The sequence below is a fragment of the Lissotriton vulgaris genome, chromosome 4_1 (genome assembly GCF_964263255.1).
Source record: "Lissotriton vulgaris chromosome 4_1, aLisVul1.2, whole genome shotgun sequence".
Taxonomy (NCBI): Eukaryota; Metazoa; Chordata; class Amphibia; order Caudata; family Salamandridae; genus Lissotriton; species Lissotriton vulgaris.
In genome coordinates this window covers 535,315,928-535,341,819 of record NC_141691.1, presented here as the reverse complement: position 1 = coordinate 535,341,819, position 25,892 = coordinate 535,315,928, and the positions used below count along the sequence as shown (strand labels likewise).

At 43.0% G+C, this 25,892-nt stretch overlaps 1 pseudogene; it reads left to right on the top strand.

Annotated features, from left to right (window-relative positions):
* LOC147721202 (uncharacterized) overlaps positions 1 to 24,718 on the top strand; it is a 38,965-nt pseudogene extending 14,247 nt beyond the window's left edge.
* Positions 24,719 to 25,892: the final 1,174 nt, after the last annotated feature.

Below are 25,892 nucleotides of genomic sequence, written 5' to 3'. Positions count from 1 at the left end.
ACAGTTCTCCACACGATCGTGCCGTTCAAAGGAAAAAAACAAAGTTAGAGAAACATCTCTACATGCCTGCCTATGTGAAGTGCACTACACATATAAGTTCAAAGATCACAAATTCACAATGTTAGCTAACTCAAATCAAAGTTCATAGAATTCGGCAAGCGTCCTCACCGATCACAAAGCGCAAATTTTCAGTAAGCGTCCGAAGACTACCTTACCGAACACAAGTCATAGAACTTCGGTAAGCATCCAAAGACTACCTTACCGACCACAAAGCTTACCAAATTCCCAAAGGTCCAGGTTCCAACTGCCAAGGTCTTGTAAGCCAAATCAGCCAAACGGCACTCTCTCGGCGATGCAGACACTTCGGAAACTCAGTCGGAGACCGGCGCCACCTGGAAGGTCAGATCGGAAGGGAAGGAAAAAACACCGTGGCAGCCAAGACTCGGGTCACTCGTGGCAGCGCGCGCCCATGGCGAGTTTCCAAGCCTTCGTCACGACCTCTCCTTCGGGCATCCGAGTCGCCGATGAGTCCCTTCGTGGTCGCCAATTGAAGTATTTCGGGGTTCCCAAGGCCTACACGCTCCAGAGATTACCCACTTACACAAGAACTGTTGGCACGGAAACTGTAAAATGCAAAGAACAAGTTTATTAAGACCCCATGGGGTGGTGGTACACTCAAACAGCACCCTTCGGTAATGCTAGAGGTATCACACCGAACATCGGTGTGACCCCGTTTATATACAATTTTGGGGCAATAAAAGTTTAGGCGGCACAAGTCAAGACACAGTTTTAGAGACATATATGGTCATGTTTTGGAATACTGCCAGCTCATTGGAGAGTTTCAAACCCGCTGGTCAGTTAGTGGCACATTCCTGAGGAGTTACGGGTCAGTGAGAACTGTGCATGTGCGGCTTGACCAGTACTAAAAATAGCCTGTTGCTGGGCAGATGAGAGTGGTCACTGGAACGGACAAAGGACTAAAGGGCACGTCGGCCACGAGGCCGCTCATGGTCTAAGATGGCTGCTGCAACATTCAAAATGGCGCTTGTCGTATATAGCCAAGTTAAGGAGGACAACGTGTAGATTCAACTAATCGCTAATCGAACGGGCCAATTACGACATTGTGATATACACTTCAAACAACCTTGCAGCAAGGAAAATCTCTACCCTTAGTACCACATCGAACTATCAAATTCTAATGGTTACTTTTAAAAATGGTACGTCATATACTTTTATTAATTATTATAACAACTTATCTCCAGTAGAATGTGCAAAAACTGTGTCTGCAATTTCCCTGTTTTTAAGTGAACAGTGTACCAAGCATTTACCAACAACGTCTAACGTAATATGGGGAGGGGATTTTAATGTTCAACTGTGTCCCAATTACAAGAAAACAAACTGTGGCCTTTTAGATGAGAATGATTGTCCGCTGCCACATTTCACCCACTCCCTCGTAGGAGACTCCTTTAATGACAGTTTAATGTCTTTAGAAATGACTTACGCCAATGAACTTGTAGACCCCCCTGTTGACTTTAATCCTACTTTCCATGGCAGGGGTTGTTCGAGCACTATAGACTTCATACTGTGTTCTTATACTTTAAAGGGTACACTTTGCCAGTTCAATACAGGAGCAGCAATCTCAGGCGATCATTTTCCCAACAGTATTGTTCTTAAGTTATCTATGAATATTCCTCATCTTACTAGGAAGAGCCTGTTGACCCAAAAAACACTGAGTATGGACAGAACCAATGGTTATTCTGTGAAATGATCAAGGATTGATCCACTAGCAACATCAACTAAGGTCATATCTAAGGCACTCCCATGGATAAACATCTGTCTTGAGGAGGATTCCCCCCCCGAGCAAATTATATCTAGCTTCGGGGAAATCCTGATAGTTATCCGGAATGAACTATTCCGAACTCACAAATCCGGTAACCATTCTGAGCCAAGATGGTTCAACACGGCATGTCGGAAAGCCCTAACTGCTCTAAAAAAAGAACTACACAACCCTATCAGAGAAAAAAATAAAGTAGCCAAGCTAAGATCCGAGTACAAGCAAGCCCAAATTAGCTGTAACAAAGACCACAAGAATAAATTATGGGCCCAACTACATGAGAGTTGCTTTAGTAAGGACAGCTCCCAGTTCTGGCAGGTAGTTAAATCTCCATTTTTGCTTGAGGCAAATTCACATCAACATCTGGACGTAGCTGTGACCGCGGACGAGTGGGTGACTCACTTTTCTAAGATCTTTAGTGACTCGCACTCGGTAAACGACGAACAGCCTAATCCAATAACTGCACTTGCCAAAAAAGGGGTCTATCCAATAGATCTCCATTTCACACTCGGAGAGGTCATATGTGCACTATCCTCCTCAAAAATCGGAAAGGCTCCCGGCCCAGATGGTGCCCCCCTTGACATATTTGTTTCTAACATTGACTTATGGTCCCCAATCGTCACCCAGCTTATGGCGGCAGTCTTAAATACTGGCCTTTTGGACTCCTGGTCCTCGTCCATACTTCTTCCAATTTTTAAAAAGGGTGAAAGAAACAATCCTGCCTGCTACAGGCCCATCTCCCTCCTGGATTCACTGGGTAAAGTTGTGGGACGCCTAATTCTGGATCGTCTCCAGGATTGGGCGGCAGACAAGAACATCTTAACCGACCTACAGTATGGATTCCGGGAGGGACTGGGTACTGTCGAACAGGCCCTAAACCTAACACTTCTAATAGGAAAGTACGTGGGAGCAAAGCGGGGTAACTTATTTATGGTCTGCGTCGACCTCAGCGCGGCGTTTGACTGTGTAATCCACGCCAAGCTGTGGTCTATCTTGGAGGAGTTGGGTGTTGATCCTCCCCTCATTACATTTCTACGCGAGCTTTACTCTGACGCCTCGGCATGCGTGAGATATGGCGTGGGAGGAGAATTAACATCTTCCTTTCCAATAACCTGTGGAGTTAGACAGGGCTGTGTCCTGGCTCCCTTCTTGTTTAACTTATACACCAACGGGCTGGAAGCAGCCATGTTAGAAGGGAGCCAGGATTTACCTACCATTAACCATCGCCCTATTCCAGCATTACTCTACGCTGACGATTCCGTAATTTTTGCTAGGACCCAAGTACAGCTCCAAAAACAGCTGGATAAATACTGCAATTACATGCTCTCACTTGGGCTAAAAGTAAACAAGACTAAGACCTTCGTCATGCAAACAGGGCCCAAGGTAAAAAGCTCTAGACATCTCCACATTGAGCATTCTAAACTGGAACGAGTTAGGGAATACCCTTATCTGGGTATTCTAATAGATGAACAACTAACTTGGAAAAGGGCATTGGTAACTAGAAAACTGCTTTACCAGCGTGCAACTTCCGCCCTTGTCTCATTTTCTAGAAAAATGGGAAAACCCACCCCACCTGTATTGCTCAAAATCCACCAAGCTAAATGTCAGAGCATCGCCACATACGGAGCCGGTGTATGGGGCTATGCAAATGTGGCGGACTTGCAAAAAATTCAAAATGGCTTTGCCAAATATCTGTTGGCACTCCCTCAGAGTGCACCCACGTACGGTTGCCATATCGAGCTTGGGATTGACTATTTAGCAGATTACATCAAATGTCAACCAATTCTCCTATGGCACCGTATCTGGACCAAACCGCAATGCCACCTGACACGTGCCTTGATCACAGAATGCCTAGAGCTGACATCTTGGAAAAACATCCCATGGTTGGTGTATGTGGTTAACTTCTTGAAAGACTTAGATCTAATTCAGTATGTTATTGAGCCATCATCCATCACTGAGTTAAGTAGAAAAGCCTTGAAATTCCAATGTCTAAATCATTTAAGGGAATTGCGTTTGTCTGGTGAAGTATCCAAGCAAACAAACGCTCACATTTTGATGGCCCAAGTGTCTCCGGGTATACAGCCCTACCTTACATTTCATTTATCTAATCACGAGAAGTACTTATTGACCAGGTTCCGTTTTAATTTGTTTTTTCGTTTGGTCACCTTCCCAAAAATGTTAAACTGGTCACACAAACTAGTAAAATGCCCTTGCGACAAGGCCTCCCCTCAAACGACTATGCATGTAGTATTGTTTTATCATTATTACGTTGAAGCGCGTAAACACTGGGTCATACCAGTGTTGCGCCAGATGGGGCTGAGGACCTGTCGCCCGGCATTTCTAGCATTACAACAACTTGAAACACAATGCGTGGCAAAGAATGTAGCCATGTTTCTGAAATCTTGTTTAACAATACGCAAAGCTATGGAAATGATGCCCAGTTGAATTTGTGATCATCTGTATTAAGTCTGTTTATGAACTACAGTCCACTCCTTTTTTATCTTTTAAAATTGTAAATGTATAATGTAATAATAATAACGTGTCTTGTTTTAAAACGATGTATTTAAATTTATGATGTACTTTTTATGATTATCTACACGATTAATCGAATAAAAGATTTTGAAATGAAATGAAATGACAACACCCCCTAACCTAAGGGATTTTCATCTCAATACATCTAAATATACCTACCACCTAAGTGAACAAAACATTCCTTTTGTAACTGTTCCACGAGTTGGTGATCGATTGGTTCTAAACTAAGACCACAGACTAGCTTTAGTGATAGCTGCAGACAAATGTGTTGCTTCTGCACCTGCAGGTGTGGCTGCCTCAATTTTGCTGCTACAGCAACGCTAATGGTGGAATGGCTTATATAAATAATCTAAAATGATGTCCTTTATTGTGACATTTGTCAACAGATTAAAGCTTCCACTGCGGCTCATCCACCACAGACACACCTGTTAATTCCTAACAAACCATTTTGCTCCGTTTATTTGTACCACTGTGGTATTCTTATTTCAAAGACAGCCTTTACATTTATCCTAGTTTGCCACAGCGTTCGGCTGATGCTCACACTGTTAATAAGGACATGTCCGTTTTTATCGGCACACATGCATGCAGTACAGTCCAATCAAACCAGGGCCTATCTTTCACTTCTAAAGTACAGGTGCATTATTCTTCTCCATATAGGCCCAAAGGCAATGTTGTGGTGAGGAGGAGGAACTATGACTTAAAGCAGTCCTTAGCAGTCAGAGTATTAGGCACCGGGTGCTGTAGACCCACTATCTTTATGGGGTTCAGCAGGCTTTTAACAATCTCTCAAACAGATCTCTGGGTAGCCGGACTCCGTATGAGGTCCTCTTAAGCCTCAAAATGTTGGTTCCAGACCTTGATGGTCGAGCCATTATGGCATCAGCCTCAACATTTGATATAAATGATCCTTGTGCTATCTTACAGGGCCTACAAATGTTCACTGAAACCCAATCCAATGAGCAGTTAACCCCTTCTGTGCTCATGACGAGCTCAGCTTGTCATGAGGCACAGTGCTCCTGTGCTCATGACGAGCAGAGCTCATCATGACCACACCCGTTTCTATTATGGTCCAGCACATCAGGCAAATATCTCAAGCAGCCAAGTTGTTAAAGATGTCTGCCTCTGCGAGAATCAAGGAGAAACCAGAACCGCCCAGGTAAATTCCACAAGTTGGAATTCTCGTGTGAGAGAAGGTGGTGTTAAAGAAGGAGTTTGGCCTGGTGACAGTCCTTGGTATTCAAGGTACAAGAACTGTAATCTTGCCACTATTTCCTGGTTCTAAAGACAATTTGTTTTGTCTCCAGTGATAACATCAAGTTACATTATGTGGCCGATCTTCAACAATAGGCCATGAGGGTTCCTTGGTAGTTCCCTAACTCCTCTTGCTACCATACAGGAAATCCTCCTATTAGTGAGCACCATTAAAGCTGTTTCTCCCTGGCTGTGTTGGGGTGGCAGTAAATGCCCTTCAATCTATTCCTGCATACGCAATAACAGCCAGCAACTCAACTGAAGTGAGTACTGAACTTACTACTGCCTCTTCTGCACGGATTTTGTTTATACATGATCCACCACTCTTGGATTTTACGTATTCTTTAAATGTACCGATGGCACCAGTTTTTTTGAGAACTGCTTCTGAGTATTATGTGGGTTGAGATGATGTTTCTTTGGATTTTTTTTGATGATTCTTCCATTCTAGACACTCCTCCTGTGTTTTCCTTCCATAGTTGAAACACACTTATCTGGTCCCACCTTGGATAACTCTTTCTATCTTTTTTCGATTCTTGTTGATTTGATTAGTGACAGTCTTGCTGATTAATGGCTATTATCTTCCGGAACGCATGCTACAGAACTGGTCAACGCACTCTTCTTCAAATAAACTAAAAAGAGACTTGTTCTTATCAGTTACTATTCCAGTAACTGATGGAATTGTTTGGGATAAATTTCCTTACAATGTATTCGGTCCTACAGAGATGCTGCAGATACCATAAAAGTTTAGGGTTTCTATGAAGTATTTGATAGTACTCGGGTTATATTCTGATGATTGGGATACTGAAACTGTAAAGTCCAGCTCTCGGATCTAGAATATAACATTGTATTTGCACATTAATTCTGCTAAATATGGTGAGATGCTCTGTTACTACCGCTATGGACATCATTATTTAGATTGAGTTAGTCTTCAATGCACACGTTTTTAATTACACTCAAATGAAACATTGGCCGACTCTCACAAAAGGGAGTTCCAAAACATACAAAGTGAAATTTACATAATTCTCACGATATGAAAAATTAAGTCCAACACCCTATTATTTTAAACTTGTTCCTAGACCACAGAAAAAATATATGCTTACGCAAACCGAATTAATCTAGATTGATTCATTTCTTATAAAAGTAGATGTGAAAGGCTATGTTTGTTGGAAGGACACCATAGATTTGAAATCCGTTTGGGGTACAAAATCTTGGCAGGTCCAGTGTATGAACGCTTTATTTCGAACCTATTTAATTCCAACTCAAGGGATTTTCCTGAATGACACTGTGCAGCAGACTGCATGTCTAGGCTTGGATAAAATTAAACCATTCCTTCCTTTGCACAGTTAGAAAATTTGCAATGGTTAACACATTTTACTGCTGACCAACTCAATAGTATGTACCAGAATAGCACATTGAACACCACACTTTCAGGTCCTAAGGGGTGGTTATTCTGGCCAGCGGAGACAATTGGATGTCAAGGCCATGTTTTAAATTACACAAAGGAGGTTAAGGCTAGCCAACCTGATCCTTGTTATTTTGAATCGCAATGCTCAAGAATTGTAACTACTTATTCAGTGGGAAAAATGTGTCAACAATGGTTAGCGCACTCTACATTATCTGCAGTGAAACAACATCTTTCTCTCCTAATGGAGGCCTATCTGATTTTCTGTTGGGTCCAAAATCCCCATGTTCTAAAAATGTATTCATGCTATGCATAATGATGTATGGAAATTGTCACAAATGGAAGCTGCTGCATGTTTAAGACAAATTGATCAAGATCATTTGGATAAAGTGCTTGCTGTTGTTGATAATAGTATTAATATATTGTTTTCTCACATTTACAATTTGAGCAGCAGTATATCATCTGTTATTGACATCATGCAAAGTGACATGTCTTCATTGTACCATGGGCAAAGTTAGCTTGGATCCATCATGCAGTTTAGCTGCACTTTTCAAACCCTTAAAAATTGTTGCATTACTTGGCATTACGATATTTTGAGCCAGCTATTCATGCCTTTCAATCAGACATGTAAACAATGAAAGCAAGACCTGTTGCACACTTGTGTATGAGTTAAAGCAAAAAGGATGTCGCAGTGGACATAAAGTTCAAAATCCATAAGTAACGATGTGGAACATCAGTGTTTCGGTTCCTCTTTTATTATTCAAGTGAGCCAGCCGACACGTGTTTCGTCCATAGAAAGCACAGTTTCTGCGACTTATCAGGGCTGTGAGCAATGGATAGAAAACCACAGGTCACGGTGCCGGTGATAATTCCGACCCGGCTGTTATGCAGAATACATCAAGGGTGCGTGACCGCACCCGGAACCAACACCAGAAACCCGGCGATCACGTCGCTGGCATGTCCCCGCACCTCGGGGACTTCCTACTCCAGAAGTCGCCACTCCACCCACGCCACACACACGTGGACGGACAGGCACCCTTGATGTATTCTGCATAACAATCTAAAATACAACATTACTGCCTTACAAAGAGTCTCTGCATCCCCGCGAGATAATTTTCCTTCTGGAAAAGTGTACTTGTATAACGACAGCTACATTTACCTGGTCTCGAGCGGAGCCGGGTCGGAATTATCACCGGCACCGCGACCTGTGGTTTTCTATCCATTGCCCACAGCCCTGATGAGTCGCGGAAACTGTGCTTTCTAGCGACGAAACACGTGTCGGCTGGCTCACTTGAATAATAAAAGAGGAACCGAAACACTGATGTTCCACATCGTTACTTATGGATTTTGAACTTTATGTCCACTGCGACATCCTTTGTGCTTTAACTCATACACAAGTGTGCAACAGGTCTGGCTTTCTTTGTAGACAGTGTGTCTTCCTGGGCACACTTTGAGGGGTTCCAGGGAATTGCCCCTTACCTGCATGCACCTTCTACATTACAGCATATTTTTCTACGTGTACACGGAGCAGTGCGCCTAGTACTTCCCTCAAACCTAAAACCCTGTCCTTTTCGCTGCAGACATGTAAACAATGACCCATGGCAAAAATGACGAAACCTATACAGTGTCACATCTTGGGAAGTTAGATCAACTCCCTTTTACTATAACAAAACACCTTCCACTGAACGGTTAATACATGGCTTAATAGCTCTGCCAATTTCAACATTTCAATTTACAGCTTGTGTGACCCATTTCCATTTTAGTAGATGCAATGCTCTCGTAGGCAGCTTAATTCATGAATTATGGTCCCTCCCATTTTCTTATCACTTGGAAGTGCAATTAAGTAGGACTACCTTCCTGGAAAGGAATGGGACTCTTCTGTCGGACATTCACTTATTAGTCAACAAGTTTCCGTTCATGGTGCATGTGATGCTTCAGAAGCTAATTTGGTCTGTTTTTTAAAAGGAATCCCAGTCACCTCCATAATTCTCCTTATTAAAGTCATTTCAAACAGAAGCTATTTAATGTTATATGACAACAAATGTTGTGGAATGAAAACTCAGATCGCGTATATTTTATTGGATTCCTGTATTGTCACTGGCTGCAATAACATGCTCTTCGCATTTCCGGAAGGTGGATTTGATAGCTGGTTGTGACCTTTCATTCCAACTTTGGAGGCAGATTTAACAAGCTAAGCAGACTCAAAGCACTATTGTTTCAAAAAGAAGTAGCACTAACATCTGCTAAAGAAACATCAAACATCAAACTTTCAACACATTTCAGAGAATTAGTTCATCGCATTTTAAATGCGTGTATTACTGCCTGGCTTGCTCACTTTTTCTTGTTTAATTCTCGGTTCTGGCATGATAAGATCCTTCCATAAGATATTTGAAGTAATACCGAATTTCATTCATTACCTTTCTTCTAGCGTGTTCGGAGGCAACCCAGTGGTATTATTCCTTATTTGTAGCATTTCAATTCTATTTTTGCTCCTTCAGCTTAACACCCTCTCAAACTACCACTGGTCTAGTTCTGTTGTGAATGCTTGATAAGGTTTTTCAGAATCTTAGTGCTCCAAGAACTGGATCTTGACTGATCATTCACATTCTGATATGTCTGGTGTGTCTGCGTTCAACCCATGTTTCATTCCCAATGAGGCCCCTTCAAATGAGCACTGGATATTTTCCTGGCTCTGCAAACATGGGTTCCTGTGGACACAAGCCTGTTGATGAGTCTAATGACCCATTTTTGGAGTTGTCCCATTGGCTTGCGGCTCCTGCACAATGGCAGGTATAAGCCGCTCCCTTCAGAGGATATGAGTGCTTTGGCACACAACTAATTTAACTTCAGCTCTAATAACCTGGATGGAAGATGCCCGCATACTTCCTCAGCATCAGATGATACAGAGGATAATGTCTGTTCTTTGGATAATTTGGACTGGACAATGACGGATTACATATCTGTGGAGATTGAGTCCATCTTGGATTCACATTCTCTGAAACTCATTGGAGACATCAGGGATACCTCCAACACACCTTAGTCTGACCACATTTCCAAATTGTAATTTTCTTTTTAATTATTTTTGTAAATTTATTTGTATAACCTTCCGATTGGCAACACATTGAATTCAATTAGCTTGTGTCTTATGGTGTTTATCTAGTTGCTCCACTACTTACCCGATCAAGGGGAGTGTGTTATGAGTTCCCATTATAGCCCGCTTCTCCCTTATTTTTGACTAACTGCACATTTTAGATTGCTCTGCTTTACACATGTTGCACTCAGCATATTTATTTTTGTGCCACAATATTATTTTAGCAAACCATGCACATGTTTTTGTTATTGCTTCATCTCTCTGGCACACAGCCAGAATATCTCATACTAGGTCAAACAACACTCTGCTCGCTTAGCAATTTAGCTTGGCCTTTAAAATCAATAAAAGTTCACATCTGCTGTTTTAGAAAAAGACACCCCCTAACATATACACAGAGTTGTGCCATTTGAAAACAGTAAGGGGAATTCTTGCAGAGGAGAGCTCCTGAGACATATGCACCAGCCTTGCAAAACCTGAGATGCAGATGACCTAACAATAATACAGGTATGGGGTTCGGTTCTAATACTAGAGATCTATGATATATCACTTTGCCCATGTAGTGAAGGCAGGCTTAGGCAGATATATTTTTAAACATGGTAGGGCTTCTCATTGTATACAGTTTACTAATGATGTTACTCATTTTTGCTGGCATGCTTATGTTTAATAGTTAAAGAACAGTTGTTTCATAATAGAGCACAATAGTTAAAATAAATATTGCAGACTGCTCTTGTGTCTTCGTTTTCTTTTTTAATGGACATGCATGTATGGAGAATTAATAGGTTATTATCTGATTCCGCAGTTCCCTGAGTGGACTAGAGTGTTGTGTTCTGGGGTGCCAACTAACTTGTCTCTCTGGAATGGTTAAGAGTCCAGGTAAGGCATTGCAGTCTGAGCTAAGAGCCCAAAACAACATCATATCTCCTTTTCATGAGGCAAAAGCTCAACTGATGCCATACCAGGGGTCCAGGAACTCTTGGGAGTAATGAATTCACTCCAACAAAGACCAGCACGACTTAGGCATGTCCAGTTGCAGGTCAGGGCACAGGTCAACTGGGCAGTTGCATGGAGGCTCTGAAGCTTTTTATGACTCTGTAGCTCTGAACAGGAGTCTGTTTGAAGACCCTTGGAGTCACTTCACCCTGGGATAAAGGGTGCAGGTTGAGTCTTCCTTCTCTACCAGCAGGGCAGTGCAGCAGAGTAGCAGGGCAGCACAGTGGCACTGCTTCTTGAAGTAAAGCAGCACAGCAGTCCTTCTTCAGTAGTATCAACAGGTTCAGAAGTGTACTAAAGAGTTTGATCTGTGCATCCAATGTTAACACCTAGTGCCAACTATAATAGGGGAAGTTTCTAGAGAATTCTCTTAGAAGTACTTGAAGATTCCTGCCTCCCTTGCCGTGGCTCCAGGTTGGCTGCATGAACAATGCACTGATGACAGGCCCTTTGTGTGAAAGCAGAGCACAGTCTATCCAGTTTCAAGTGGAGCTGTGCTTAGCTTTGCTCCCCATCCGGTAAGTTGATGGCGCACCTAGGCAAAACCTTTCCCTCTATTCTGGTGCTGTCTAGGAGAAATAAACAAATCCAACTGCCAACTACATCCAGTCATGTGACCCAGGAACAGTCTGCAGGCACCAAACGGTTGAGAGAAGAAAAGGCCAACTTAGAATAGAGGCATTTTAAAAATTGGGACTTAAAATCTGACTGTACCAACAAAGAAGGCTTTACATTACAATACTTTAGACACCAAACTCAATATTATTACCAGCTCTCAAATGAAAGAGATCACTTATTAAATGTAATCAGTTAACCAAATATTATCCTATGGGAGAGGTAGGCCTGAAAAACAAATATAGGAGTTTCTCCATTCCAGGACATGTAAAACTTAAAAGTAAATGTCCTCTGGCCAGTTTAGGGCCTACCCTACATATGTGATCTGTAACGTGACAATGAAAGCCTTTATCACAAAGTTTTGTACAACACCAGCAGAACAACGACAGTGCCCTAATAAATTGTGCCAGTGCACCAAACATAGCCACTGCAGCACCCTCAAACAAGAACCATCCTGGAATTGATGCCTCACTTTCCCCTGCAAGCCGAATTCGACGCATCACTTCTCCTGCAGGCAGCAGAACTGTTGCATCACCTGCCCAAGGACTCAGGAACTGACACATCACTCTGTTTTCTGATGTTTCCTTCCACTGTGACAGTTTGGCCTTTTGGGTTTTTATTGCTACGTTTAAGGTACTTTGTAAAGAAAACACAAATCCATAGTTTTCTATTGGAAGATTTGCTTGAATCTTTTTAAGTCATATTTTGCATGTTTGCCATTTGGTCTTGGTGTTTTAGATTGTGACATTTTATTTTTCTAAACTAATGTGGCGTCCACTTGTAGTGTCTTCACTGAGTTATTGTGTGTGTTATTTACAAAAAAATTGCCTCTGGGATAAGCCTGCCTGATTGTATCAATCTACCAAGTGAGTGAGCAAGGGTTATCTAATTGCATAATACTCTTATACTGACTAAAAAGAAGGGTACCTACTTGGACAGGGTGCATACCACTGCCAACTAGACCCTATTTCTAACAATATTAAACAAGATCAACATGAAGCAGGCGACCCTAAAGTCTATAGCTTCAGATTTGTGTTGGTTAATTGAAGGTTTGTAAGTCTGTACGATCCTCAAATGAATATGACTTATCCATGAAGGTAGTTTTGAAGAAGCAAGGATGTATTGACCCATATTGGATGTTCATAGATCTCATTTTGGGGTCGTAGAGCAAGAAATTGCTTCCACCGAGCTGCTGTAACAGCAGAGATATTCTGCATAAAGAAAACCTTATGTCTAGACCACTGAAGAATCACAGCCTTTTTTGCTGCAGGAAGGACTTGCATTAGCTTGATGAACTGAAGAAATAGAAGAGTGATTCATCAAGGGTGCATCTTTGAAGCAGAGGAGGGTCTAAGACCAGGATGGTGATCCTGTTGTATAGGGAGAGAAGGAATGTTTGGTATTTGCAATATAAAAGGAATCCCAGTTTGCAAAATGTGATCATGTTGGGGCCCTATGAACTTTCTGAGATACTGAAGAGCTTGAGGTTATTCTTTCTGTTTCTGTTTTCCAAATTATCTGCATGTGTTTTAGTTGATCAATGTCTTTCGTCATTTGAGATATAGTATTTTTATTTTATTTTATTTATTTTGAACGTTTTATAGAGTGTGAACAAGATCCTGGCGGATATCAGAGCGCTATACAAACAAAAATGTTACTTATACAGCAAAAATAAGACAGAATCAAAACATATGTACAAAAACGTATTGTAAAAATCAACATAGTAAGAAGCGACTTACAATCTGTCTTGTAGCATGAGACCGAAGGACGATATAATGCAAAGGTTGCTTAAAAGGGTCTATATCCCAGTCAGGTTGGGATTGCGTGTGTATTTCGTCTCAAGATTTCTTTTGGACTATACTCATGTGAATTTGGCCATGAGGATGGATTTTACTTCCTTTTTAAATGAAGCAGTGGAAGGGTTGAATCTGCTTTCTGGGGGTAAGGCATTCCAAATTTTAGGCGCCATCCTAGAGAAGGTTTGGTTATATGTTTTTTTCTTGTTTAATTTTTGTGGTTTCAGTAGTAATTTTTCTGCATTTATTTATGGTCTTATCCCACCCGAAATCGTCAGCTTCTGTGCCAAGTAGGCGGGTGCATTGTGATGCATGGCTTTGTGCGTCATGCAGGCTATTTTCAGATGAATTCTGGCTTCCAGGGGTAACCAGTTCAATAATTGTAGGTCCGGGGAGATGTGGGAACTTCGTTTAGAACCTATGAGTCTTGCTGCTGCATTGATTGAGGCTCTTGAAGGAGCCGTTGATGCTTTGGGTAGGCTGCATAGAGAGACAGATCCGTATTCTACTCTAGGTATAATTAGAGCTTGTACTGCTTGCTTGAAGTCATTGTGTGGTAGGAAGGGTTTCAGTTTCTGCACTCTTTTTATCTGGAAGTTTGCTTCCCTTGTAGCACTGGTGATGTGTTTTTGCATGTTAAGGTTGCTGTCCAAAGTTATTCCTAGTGACTTCGCTAAGTCCACAATGGTAGGTTGAATGTTGAGTCCCGTAATATGTTTAATCCAGTCTTGCATTTTGGGGATTTGTGCAGGTGGAGCTATTAGAAGGAATTCAGTCTTTAGGGCATTCAGTTTGAGGTGATTTTCTGCCAGCCAGGGTTGGGTATTTCTAAGCGTTGTATTAAGCTATTTGATATCAACTAGGGTGTGGATCTTAAGGTATAGTTGCATGTCGTCTGCATACATGTGATATTGTACGTTAGAAGCTTGTAGAATTTCAGTGAGGGATTCCATGAAAAGATTAAACAGTGTAGGGGATAGTGAGGACTCTTGGGGGACTCCCAAAGTTACTGGGACAGGCTTGTACAGTGATTAATTGACTTTAAACTGTTGTGTCCGATTTTGGAGGAATGAAGTAAACCAACTAAGTACTGCCCCTGATAGACCCATTCTGTGTTCCAGGAGGTTTAACAGGTTCTCATGTTTGACCGTATTAACCCCTTCCATGTTCATGACGAGCTCAGCTCGTCATGAGGCACAGTTGAGCTGTGCTGATGACGAGCTGAGCTCGTCATGACACCAGCAAAATGGCAATTTCCAGCACAGGGGAAAAATAACCACAGCAGCGATGTGGTTAAAGGCTGAGGAGAGGTCTAGCAGGATGAGTAAACATGATCCATTTTGATTGAGGATTTACAGAGCGTCGTCAATTATGTGTGTTATGGCTGATTCATAAGCATGGGCGAATTTTGCAAATCTCGCGTTCGCGAATTTTGCGGATTTGCGAACTCGCAATTCGCAAAATCCGCGAATTCTCGCGAATTTGCGGTTTTTTTTTTGTGTTCGCGCGTGTTTCTGCCAGTTCGCGAGGGTTTTGTACAATTTCTCAAAACGCGAACTTACCTGTCGGGTCGCAAGTTTTGCGAACTTGTTGTTTCTACGTGTCCGGCCTGTTTGGGACACTCTTCTTCATCACTGCCACTCTCTGTCACCACTGCCACTCTCTGACTACTCATGCCTCCCTCTGGCCCACCCATGCCACCCTCTGTTTCATCACAGCACCCTCTGGTTGTCCAGTTTTACATTATTGTGGCAAAGCAAAGCACACCTTCCCTGCCTCAAGTGACCTGAATTAATTTGGGGCTGATTAATGTGTCACAGAATATTTTTTTAGCTGGCACCTGCTTCCTTAGTGCTTCCTGATTAGTGATCTTTTGCACTTGCTAAGTGCTTTCATTGTTGCAAAATTAGTTACAACACCTGCCCTGCCCCAACTGACAATAATGAATTAGGGGCTGATTAATGGATTTGAACTTCCAGCCTGGCTCCTGCTTGTCTCCCTTAGCTGTAATTCAGGACCTTTGTGGCATATGTGTAACTATTCTGAGGTTCAGAGCAGGGTCACATAATAGTTGCAACTGGCAACTGAACTCTGGAGGGGCCCCTCAGGAAGCACTACAGGAAATGGCTACTAATGATGAGCCTGAACTTTTGAACCTGGTAAGTAGTTTCAGTTTTGCTAAGATCGTATTTCTGCAATTTAGCGCTTATTCGCGGGGCGCGAAGTTGTACTGGGAAGCCGCGAACTCACGCGAACAGTGCGAGCAAGCCATAAAATCCGCTGCTTGCGGATTTGCGGATTTTGCGGGAGATTCGCGAATCTCGCGGATTGCGAATTTACCGAAAATCCGCAAAATCCGCGAGCGAAACGGATTTTCCGCCCATGCTTACTGATTCAGTGCTATGACCTGCCCGCAAGCCTGATTGGTGTTTGTTAAGGAGGTCAAAGTGATCAATATGCTTTGTTAGTTGTAGATGCACACATTTTTCCATGAGCTTGGCCAAGGTGGGAATATTGGAAGTAGGGCGATAGTTCTGTAGGTCCCTAGGGTCGGCCATGGGCTTCTTTAGTATAGGTGATACCTGACCTACTTTGAGGGTATCTGGGATGCAACCTTGTTGAAGTGAACTGTTTATGATCTTGGACCAGAGAGGTAGAAGCAGAGGAGTTAGGTCTTTTTGACTGCATTTGCAGGAAGCGGGTCAGTAAAGTGATTGGCAGGGTTCAGGGCACTGAGTATTTTGCCAATGTTTTCTTCAAAGTAGGTCGTAAATGAGGGCTAGGCTGCATCGTTTTTTAGGTTAGTCTCTGATGTGAGTTGGCATGGCGCAGTTGGGAGTGCCGGGGGGGTTTGTGTATGCGGTCTTGCGTGTAAGGTTAGATCCATTAGGAGGTCGTTCTTGATGGTGTAGGTCTTCAGAGTGAAGATGGTGGAGAATTCTTCGCAGTTTGGCTGCGGGCACGCTATGTCTTGTGGACGATGAGGTGTCTCCTTAGACTGGGTTTTAATTAGTTTGAATAGTTTTTGGGGACAATTTCTTCCCTGGTCAAGTTGTAAGCTGAAAAAGTCGGCTTTGGTGCGCTTGATCTATCAGGAATTTGCATTTCTCTTTGTTCGAGAATCTTGAGGTGATTGGCAGATGGCATCGATCTCCAAGCTTTCACATTTTCCTTAATGGCGAAGGTGATAATGTGATGGTCTGACCAATCACAAGGTTGGATCGACTCTAGCTGAATGGGGTCTTTTTTAAAGAGTATTAAGTCCAAAGTCGAACCTTTATCGTGTGTGGGGAAGTTGCAGAATTGGGTTAGGTCTAGGTCAACTAGGAAGTTCTTGAGACTGTTGACCACTGTATCATTGTTATCATACCAGTGGAGATTGAAGTCTCCATGGAAAATTTGGGTTTTTTTGTCACCCCGTGTTCGAAGATACCATGTCCATGAAGTGTTCGGTGAAGGTGAGATTCTCGCCTGGTGGGTGATAGATGATGTGCAGAGAGCAGATAGGTTTTCCAATACTGGTGATGTCAAGGCATATGTATTCACAGGAACATTTATCCTTAGTTTGTTGCAGAGAGGCAGTGGTGTCAATAATACATGGTTTCAGGTCTAGATCCTTTTTAGGGCGCTTAACTGAAGAATAGGGGGATTTTTTTTAAATACTCAAACATGATTGGTTATTTTATAACAATTCCTTTGCTAGAGTTGTGGTACTGAAAATTCTGGACCTGTGTTATAAATATCGTCGTATCATGACAATGTTGGTATCAGCAGACCGAGAATGATTAGAATACTATGCACAAGCATTTTCGTCATATTCGGGAGACGAAATCACCCTGGAATCAGAGTTTCTGTCCTGAACCCTCAGGTTCCATTTTGTGAACGACAGCCATTTTGTGATTGCCCTCACATAGGCCAATGACTAAGGCCAAAAACGAGTCTGAAGGACACATACACCTTTGCTGACTCCTCTGTGACCTGGGCAAGCTGACTCCACGGCCTAAAGCCAAACCTGTTCGGCCAGTTCCTTTCCCAGTGGCCGAATGAGATTAGTATCAAGGCACAACATATCATAAACCTTTCATCGCACACAAACCTTGCCTAATCTTACACACACCTGTCCCTGTTTCTTTCTTTATGACTTGCTTTACGAGGAGGAGGTGCCCGGTTTTATTGGGGGTCCGTCGATATTTGATGAAAATACTGGGCCTTGCCGGGTAATTGATTGTGGGCTGGACCAACTGAAATATGGGCTTGTCATCATGACTCTGCTTTTTCCTTTGTAGTGAATATATGTGAATGGTCAGCTGTAAAATAAGGAATGTTTGCCTAAAGCATAATATTTTGTATACAAAGAGAAGGCTGGCTTTGTAAGAGTGAGCAGTCTCCTGAGAATATACACTGTGTTGTACTTCTAGGATACCTGTTACTGGCTACAGCCAATAAATTCAATCTTTGACTTCACCAAGAAGACTCTGTGTTTCTGTAGTCTGAAACAGGAAGGACTCGAAGTCTTAGGGTGTGTTCCCTGGCACCGCTGGGTTCTAAAAACCTAGTACTTCAGTTGGCGCCCAACATGGGGTGATTTCAGCGGTACCGGTCCAAGCCAGAGGTTCGTGAGGAGCTTCGTGTGAAAATTCTGGAGGAAGGCCGCCACTTCATCGACCCCTGTATGTCGACGTGGTCCGAAAGTCTTTGCTGCGAGGTTCCCCGCTTCCCGACGGCTACGAAGGACTGCTGCCCTGACCATTGCCCTGTTTTGGACAGTTGAAGATTGGTAGAGCGAAACGATAGATGAGTCTTCTGGTGACGTCATCGATACCTCAGTTAAGTATAAGTGGAGCGTCTCCCAGTCCTTAGTTTGGTTCTTAGTTTGGGTATCCCCTTGGGATCTTTGATTTGGAACTTGCAAGTACCAAAGCAGAGGGACTCGTGTATTCACGAGACTATCGTATTCGATAATCCTTTGAAGTTTGAAGCTAGACTAGAGAGCGAAGATGCCTGGTTTTAGCAGACTTGGAAATTTGTTTTGTCTTAGTTGTAATAGGGATTCCCGATTGGAGGACTCACGTCCGGTTCCTCTGATTGGAACTCCAACCTATGAACTTTATGTGAAATATGGCGTAGGCCCCATAACATATAATGAAGTATGGATCCGATACACCAGAAAGGATGGTGTTTTAAAATGGCCCCAATATGGTAGTTTTGACACAGAAATTTTGGATAATCTGGAGGTTTAACTTTTTAAGAAGAAAGCCCGGCCGGCGATGTTTGACTCTTTCCGCCTATGGCGTAAGGAAGCCAAACAGAAGGAAATTAAATTAGCAAAGAGAAATAAGAGAGAAAAGGGTATCTCGATAATGCAAGCTGCTATGCAGTTTAAAGATAACGAAGAAGAACAGATGAGTGAGCAGTTGCACAGGCAACGTAAAATGGTGACCGATAAATGTTATCCAGTATTGCCGCTTCTTCAGCAAGATGCAGCAAAAGAACTTGAGAAAGATCCTTTAATGTCACACTTGTTGAGTTTGCCACCCCCTTATGCGCAGAGTGCTACAGCACCTCCGCAACCTTTAGTTGTGCAACCACCAGTCATTGTGCCTCAGGTTCTTCCACAGCCGCCACCTCCTCTTCAGTTGGCTCCTACTCCTATGGCGCAGCCCCCTCAAGGGCCACCGACTTTGCTACCTGCTCTAGCTGTACTTCCTACAACTTTGCCTACTGCATTGACTGCCTCTTCTGGTATTCTTCCTGATACTGCCTCTGCGTCTGCATCTGCGTCTGCCTTGCCGCCCTCTGTTTTTCCTCCTGTTCTTTCATCAACTTCTCCTTCTGTTCGGCAGAGAATGACTGATACTGTTGCTAGCCTTATATTTCCTCTTTTTGGGTCATCTGGTGTGACCCATGATTCGGAGCGTAAGCAGTCGTGTAGTCAATTGCCTGATTCTCGAGAGAGAGAAATGTTTGACCGTATGGCACGTAAATGGGTTACTTACCCTTTAAGATATGATGTGGAGTCTGTTATGGATGTCTTCCGTCAATGGGAAGCACCGAAACAGAGATAAGATTTTGAGAAAATGTGTGCTTTCCTTTGTGAGGAATTGTAGGATAACGATTTGGAAACCAATCCGCCTGATTTGTGCCGTGTATGGTTTGAGTTTGCCAAGGGCACGATTATGCGTTCCGATGTTGAGAAAGCAGTTGCGACGTTGTTGTCCTTTAGGGATAAGGATCCTTCTCAGTCGCTGTTTGGACATGACTCCTCTTTTAGAAAAAAAGTGCGACAGTACCCAATGAGAGAAGTTCCTCCGGTATGGAAGGACGCCGTTGCGTCTGATGTCGCTAATCAAGTTGATGCTGTTCCAGCTCATTTTCAGCGTGTTTGGGTACATGTTCCTTGGAAGCGAGCTGAAGTTTTAGCCCTTAAGCAGACTTTGCCTGACCCCCGTAAAAACCCTGCAGGGTATTATAAGGAATTATCACAGACTGCAGACTCATGCAATATGAATCTAGCTGACATAGACATGTTATTTGGGGATGTGGGGATTGATTCGCCATACAGATCATGCACAAGAGTTAGGTGATTCATGGGCTAATATTAGTGCTGCAAATGATAGACAAGTTGGTGGTGCCAAGCCTGAGCCTTTGGTAGCAGAACTTCCTGCTAGGATCGTTACTTACATGAAGACTTTAATGCCTGCGATGCGTGTGAATTGGGATAAATTGTCTGCGTGTAAGCAGAAGAAAGATGAAACAGTGTCTGATTTTTTCACCAGGTTTGAAGAAACGTTTATTGACCACAGTGGTCAAGATATGAGTACAGAAGGTGGTCAACGGTTGTTCGTTGACAAGTTTGTGCATAATTTGCTTCCCGAGCTGTGTAATAAATTGAAAGATTCAGAGAGTTCTTGGGCTGTTTCCTCTTCTGCACAAATATTGGCTACTGCACAGTATTACGAAAATAGGGATAAAGATGAGAAGGATAGAGCAGACAAGAAAACAAAAGAATTAAAGACAAAGGTTCTTTTACAACAGGCGTATCCACCACCTAGTGGTCAGAGTAACTATCAGCAACATCAACAGTTTCATAGAAACTCGCAAAGGTTCGAGTTTTCTCAACCACGTGTTCCTGTAGGTCCCAATCAGTGTTCATATTGTAAGGAAGAGGGTCATTTCAAGTATAGTTGTCCTATTTTGTTACAACGTACGAATGGTGCTTCTGGCGCAAAAGGTCAAGGTGTTCAACAAGCTCCTAGAGGTAGAGGCCGTGGAAATTTCCCCCAAAACATGCGTTCCCTTCCGCCTCAAAATTCAATGAATAGTTTCGACCCCCAGAATAACGCGTCTGGTAGGACGGCTCAGTACTATGCTGATGACTACTATGCAGAAGATGAGAATATGGAAGGTAATGATTGCTAGGACAGCCATAGACAAAGAGAGGGAGTTGTTTCAGTTCCAGTAGATCAGAGTGGACCTTACGTTGAGGTGATTACATCAGGTGTGTCAGAGTCTTTTCTGTTGGATACTGGTGCTACAAAGAGTTCTATTATGCACTCAAAACTCCCTGGCGCACCTTTGTCTGGCGAAATGAATGTTTCAGTAGGTTTTTCTGGCGCCCCGGTTAGGAACCCGATTTCTAGTCCTATGTCCCTTTCTGTTGGACCTTGTGAATTTGAAGCACCCCTTATTCTAACCACAGGTTGTGGTGAGAACTTGTTGGGATTGGATCTGTTGAAAAGATTGTATGCAACTTTGTATTGTTCTCCTTCGGGAGTACAACTTACACTGGGTAAGAAAGTGATCTCTCCAATGTATTTGTCGAAAGATAAACTTCCGACCGAATTGTCGTCTCTTCCTAATATTCTTTGGGCTACTGGTCCTAACGATGTGGGTCTTTTGGAAATACCGCCATATGTTGTGACATTGAAAGCCAATGTAGGAATGCCGCTCATTCCCCAATACAAGATCTCTAGCGAAGGTGAAAAGGCGTTGTTAGCGATCATTTATGATCTGATTGAAAAAGATGTAATTGAAGAGACAAGAGGCAACGTTTGTAATAGTCCTGTTCTGCCTGTTTTGAAACGTACTGACCCTTCTCAGCCACCTGTTTACAGGTTTGTGATTGACCTTAGAGAGATAAATAAAATAGTTGTGCCACAATTTCCAGTTGTCCCTGATATCACTGCCCTATTGACTATGATTCCAGCTTCAGCCACTTGGTTCTCGGTGATTGACTTGAAGAATGCTTTCTTCAACATCCCGATTACCAAGGAAAGCAGGGATATTTTCGGCTTCAGTTTAGGAGGCCGAAGCTTCCGCTTCAGACGCGCTCCTCAAGGCTACTGTGAAAGTTCATCGATATACAGTCGGGCTTTAAAAACACAGCTTGATACGATTGTTTTACCTGATGGCTCTACCTTTATTCTGTACGTCGACGATTTGCTTGTCGCTGCAGATACTGAGTAGACTTGTAAAGAAGCCACGTTGTCGTTGTTGCGTCATTTGTCTGATCTGCATCACAAAGTGTCTCTTTCAAAACTACAATATTGTCGACAAGAAGTAACCTATTTAGGTCATCTCTTATCGAAGGAGGGAAGAAAACTGACCCCAGAAAGAATTCAGGCAATTTCAAAATTGATTGTGCCAATGACACAGAGAGAAGTGCGTGCTTTCTTGGGTATTACATCATATTGCAGACAATGGATACCGAATTTTTCTTTGTTGGCCAAACCTTTGGTGGCATTAACTTGTAAAGATACACCGAATCCCATTCCGTGGTCTGAAGATTGTCAGAAAAGTGTTTCCGAATTGCGTAATGCATTGTATTCAGCTCCTGTGTTGGGTACCCCCGACTACAGTAAGCCCTTTACACTGTATGTCCATGAGAAAGAAGGATGTGCATTGTCAGTGCTGACACAGTCTTTCGGAGACAAGCAGCGTCCATGCGCGTATTTTTCGTTGACTTTGGATCCGATAGCTAAGGCGTTGCCAAGTTGCTTGAGAGCCACAGCGGCAGCAGCTGTTTCTATTCGACAGTCTAATGGTTTAGTGATGAATAATATGTTGATTGTGATGGTTCCACATGCAGTGGACACGTTGTTAAACAGGACCAAGACACAGGACTTAACTAGTGCTCGATTGTCAGGTTATGAGTTGACACTGTTAGCAAGTCATGTACACATAAAGAGATGCAACACGTTGAATCCAGCTACGTTGTTGCCGATTGTAGCAGAGACAGATGTTTCTGAACAGCACGATTGTTTTCTCAGGACAGGAGAAGAAACGAAAGGGAGAGTAGATCTTAAAGATACTCCTCTTGTAAAGTGTGATGGTACCTTATGGGTGGATGGTTCATGCTTCAAGCTTCCGAATGGTGATACGACTGCAGCAAATGATGTCACGACTTTGCATACGATTATTGAAACTGCACGTATACCACATAATTCAGCTCAAACAGCAGAGTTCATTGCACTTACAAGAGCGTGTGTGTTATCGAAAGGAATGAAAGTGACTATATATACCGACAGCCAGTATGCGTTTGGTGTGGCTCATAGTTTTGTCCGATTGTGGAAAGAGCGGGGGTCTCTGACTTCGCATGGAGCTAAGATACAGGATGGTCAGTTGGTGAATGAGCTTCTTGAGTCACTGACCTTGCCGTTACAAGTTGCGATTGTGAAATGCAGTGCACACAAGAAAGTTACTGATGATGTTGGTCGTGGAAATGCATTTGCTGACGGAATCGCAAAAGAAACAACAAAAGATGTGATGAATCGAATGTATGTTGCAGGCCCTGCACGATGGGTTGGTGACGTTGGAATGTGTGAAGATACGATAGAGAGTGTGAAGTCTATTCAAGCTGAAGCTTCAGAGAAAGAGTTGAGTGTGTGGAGAGTGAGTACGGGTAAATTGGATGCAAATGGCTGTTGGGTTGAATTGTCAGAACATCAGCGATGGTTGTTACCCAATGCGTTTGTGCTTGCAGTGGTGACAATGGCCCATGGAATGGCTCATATCAGTGTGAAAGGGATTTGTAAGTTGTTAGCTCCAGTATGGCAAAATGCTGGAATTCCTAAGTGTGCAGAGAATGTGGTCAAGAATTGCATGGTGTGTCTGAAATACAATCCTGGTAGGGGAACCCCAACTCCAGCGGGTCATTTTGCGCCTCCAACGTATCCGTTCGAGGTTTTGCAGCTAGATTTCATCCACATGGAAAGGTGCAACAATTTGAAATATGTACTCGTTGTTGTTTGTGCCTTTTCGAGATGGGTAGAAGCATGTCCCCTGAAAGACAACACTGCATTATCCACAGCTAAAGCCCTTGTCAAAGAATTTTTCCCTAGGTTTGGAACACCGAGAATGGTCTGGAGTGATAATGGGAGTGAATTTGTGGGTCGAGTGATGAAGAAAGTATGTGAAGGGCTAGGTATCCAGCAAAAATTCCACGCTGCAAATCACCCCCAATCAGCTGTGCTAGTAGAGTGCTATAATGGCACGCTAAAACTGAAATTGGCCAAGATACAAGCGAGCTCTGGTCTTAAATGGCCTGATGCTCAGCCTTTAGCACTCCTATCAACAAGAATGACTGTGCATTCGCGAGTGGGACTTAGTCCTTATGAAATTGTGTTCGGCCGCCCGGCCAACATATGGGGAGTGCCAAGGCCGACAAAATTCAGTGAGATCGAACACCCTGTACTGCTTGATTATTTGTATGAATTGCTGGCTAAATTGCGTGTTTTACACCAACAGGTTCACGATACCCTGCCTCAGGTCTCTGAAACTCCAGGACATCCTATCGATCCTGGATCTTGGGTGCTGGTCAAGAACTTCCAGCGGACAAAGAATGACCACTCCCGTTGGACCGGCCCCCACCTAGTCCTTCTCTCAGCAAGATCAGCCGTTCGAGTGGAAGGAAAAAAGAACTGGATCCATGGCGTACACTGCAAGAGGGTCCCTTTGCCTCTACCGTACGACCGGTGGGTCCAGGAGGGGATCGCTGACTCCGAGACTGAGACTGTGCCTCGTTTTCTGCCTTTTAGCGATGCACGTGTAAAAGGAACAATTTCTGAACGAGAAAGTGACAATCTTTTGCAAGAAGCTGTACCACCGTCAGTTCGATTATACACTACGAGCCTGAACTCTTGTTCCAGAACCGGAAAGTACCCGGAAAAAGCCTTTATAATTTGAGACAGAGAACTATGGACAAATAAAAAAAAATATCTTTTTTCTTTGCTATTTTTGAAAGTGCAGCTCTCTCATCTGAGAAACTTTCTTATTTTTGTTTTTCGAACCGCCATCCGGGTTCAGCTGTAGGGTCGTGGTTGCCAAAGTCTTTGGAGTGCAGCTGAAGACGTTAGGTCGACAGTTCTGGTCGGTCTAAGGGAGTTGCCCTGGACTGACAGAAGCATTCCTTAGCATAGAACACCCTACCACCGCGAGCAGCAATTATAGAGGATGGAGTTTTTCGAGATGGAGAGACCTGCCAAACAGATGGACTTTAAAGCCAGAATGTGTATAATGATGACAAAGAAACGATTTTTGATATTATGTATTTTCATGTTGCTTAGTGAAATTACGTTTTTAATAGGATATGTTTTATTCTCTTTTCAAGTGACATTTGCACCCACTACACAGCCCATACCTCCTTCTACTGTTTCCTCGCATTCTTTTCACCCTCTGCCTGAACACGAGTCCGCTAGAAGATTAGAATTTGTCAATAATTCATTCGTTCAGTTTCTACACCAACACCAATTAGTAGTGAACACAACTAACTGTTGTTTGTGTGGTCTTATGTCTCATACTACTGATAAAGGTATCCCTTATCTGGTCCTGCCTTTCCGCCATAATGGTTCTGTGTGGGCATACAGGACGATGTTCATATACGCTCATGAAGTCAACCCCCTACGTTCTGTGAAAGATAATCCTAAGAATAGTGCTCTAGTTAAGGGTATAGTAGATATGATTAGGGAAGATATTTCGTATGAGACTATCCCGAGAGATGAGACACTAGCATATATTGGATGGAACGTAACAGGATATGGAGTTATTCTGAGTGAAAACCAGCGAGCAAAGAGATCCTTCCCGATTTGGATTGTACCCCATCAGGGTCACCTATGTCTGCAAGGTAATGGCAAGAATCCCAGAGCTCAGTTAGGGAAAAGTATCTGCACTGAAACATATGTTTTTGCGTCTCAGACTTCCCCTTCTTTCCTAGCAGCTAAGGGCACCTATTTCATCTGCCATGATAGAGCCTATACATGGTTGCCCCCTGACTTCTCGGGCACATGTTTTGTTTCGTTCCTGTTGCCTCTCACCTACACGGCTGCGGCAGATTACCATAAGACAAGGATAGTTAGAGGTGTCATCAGTAAAGAAGACACTGCA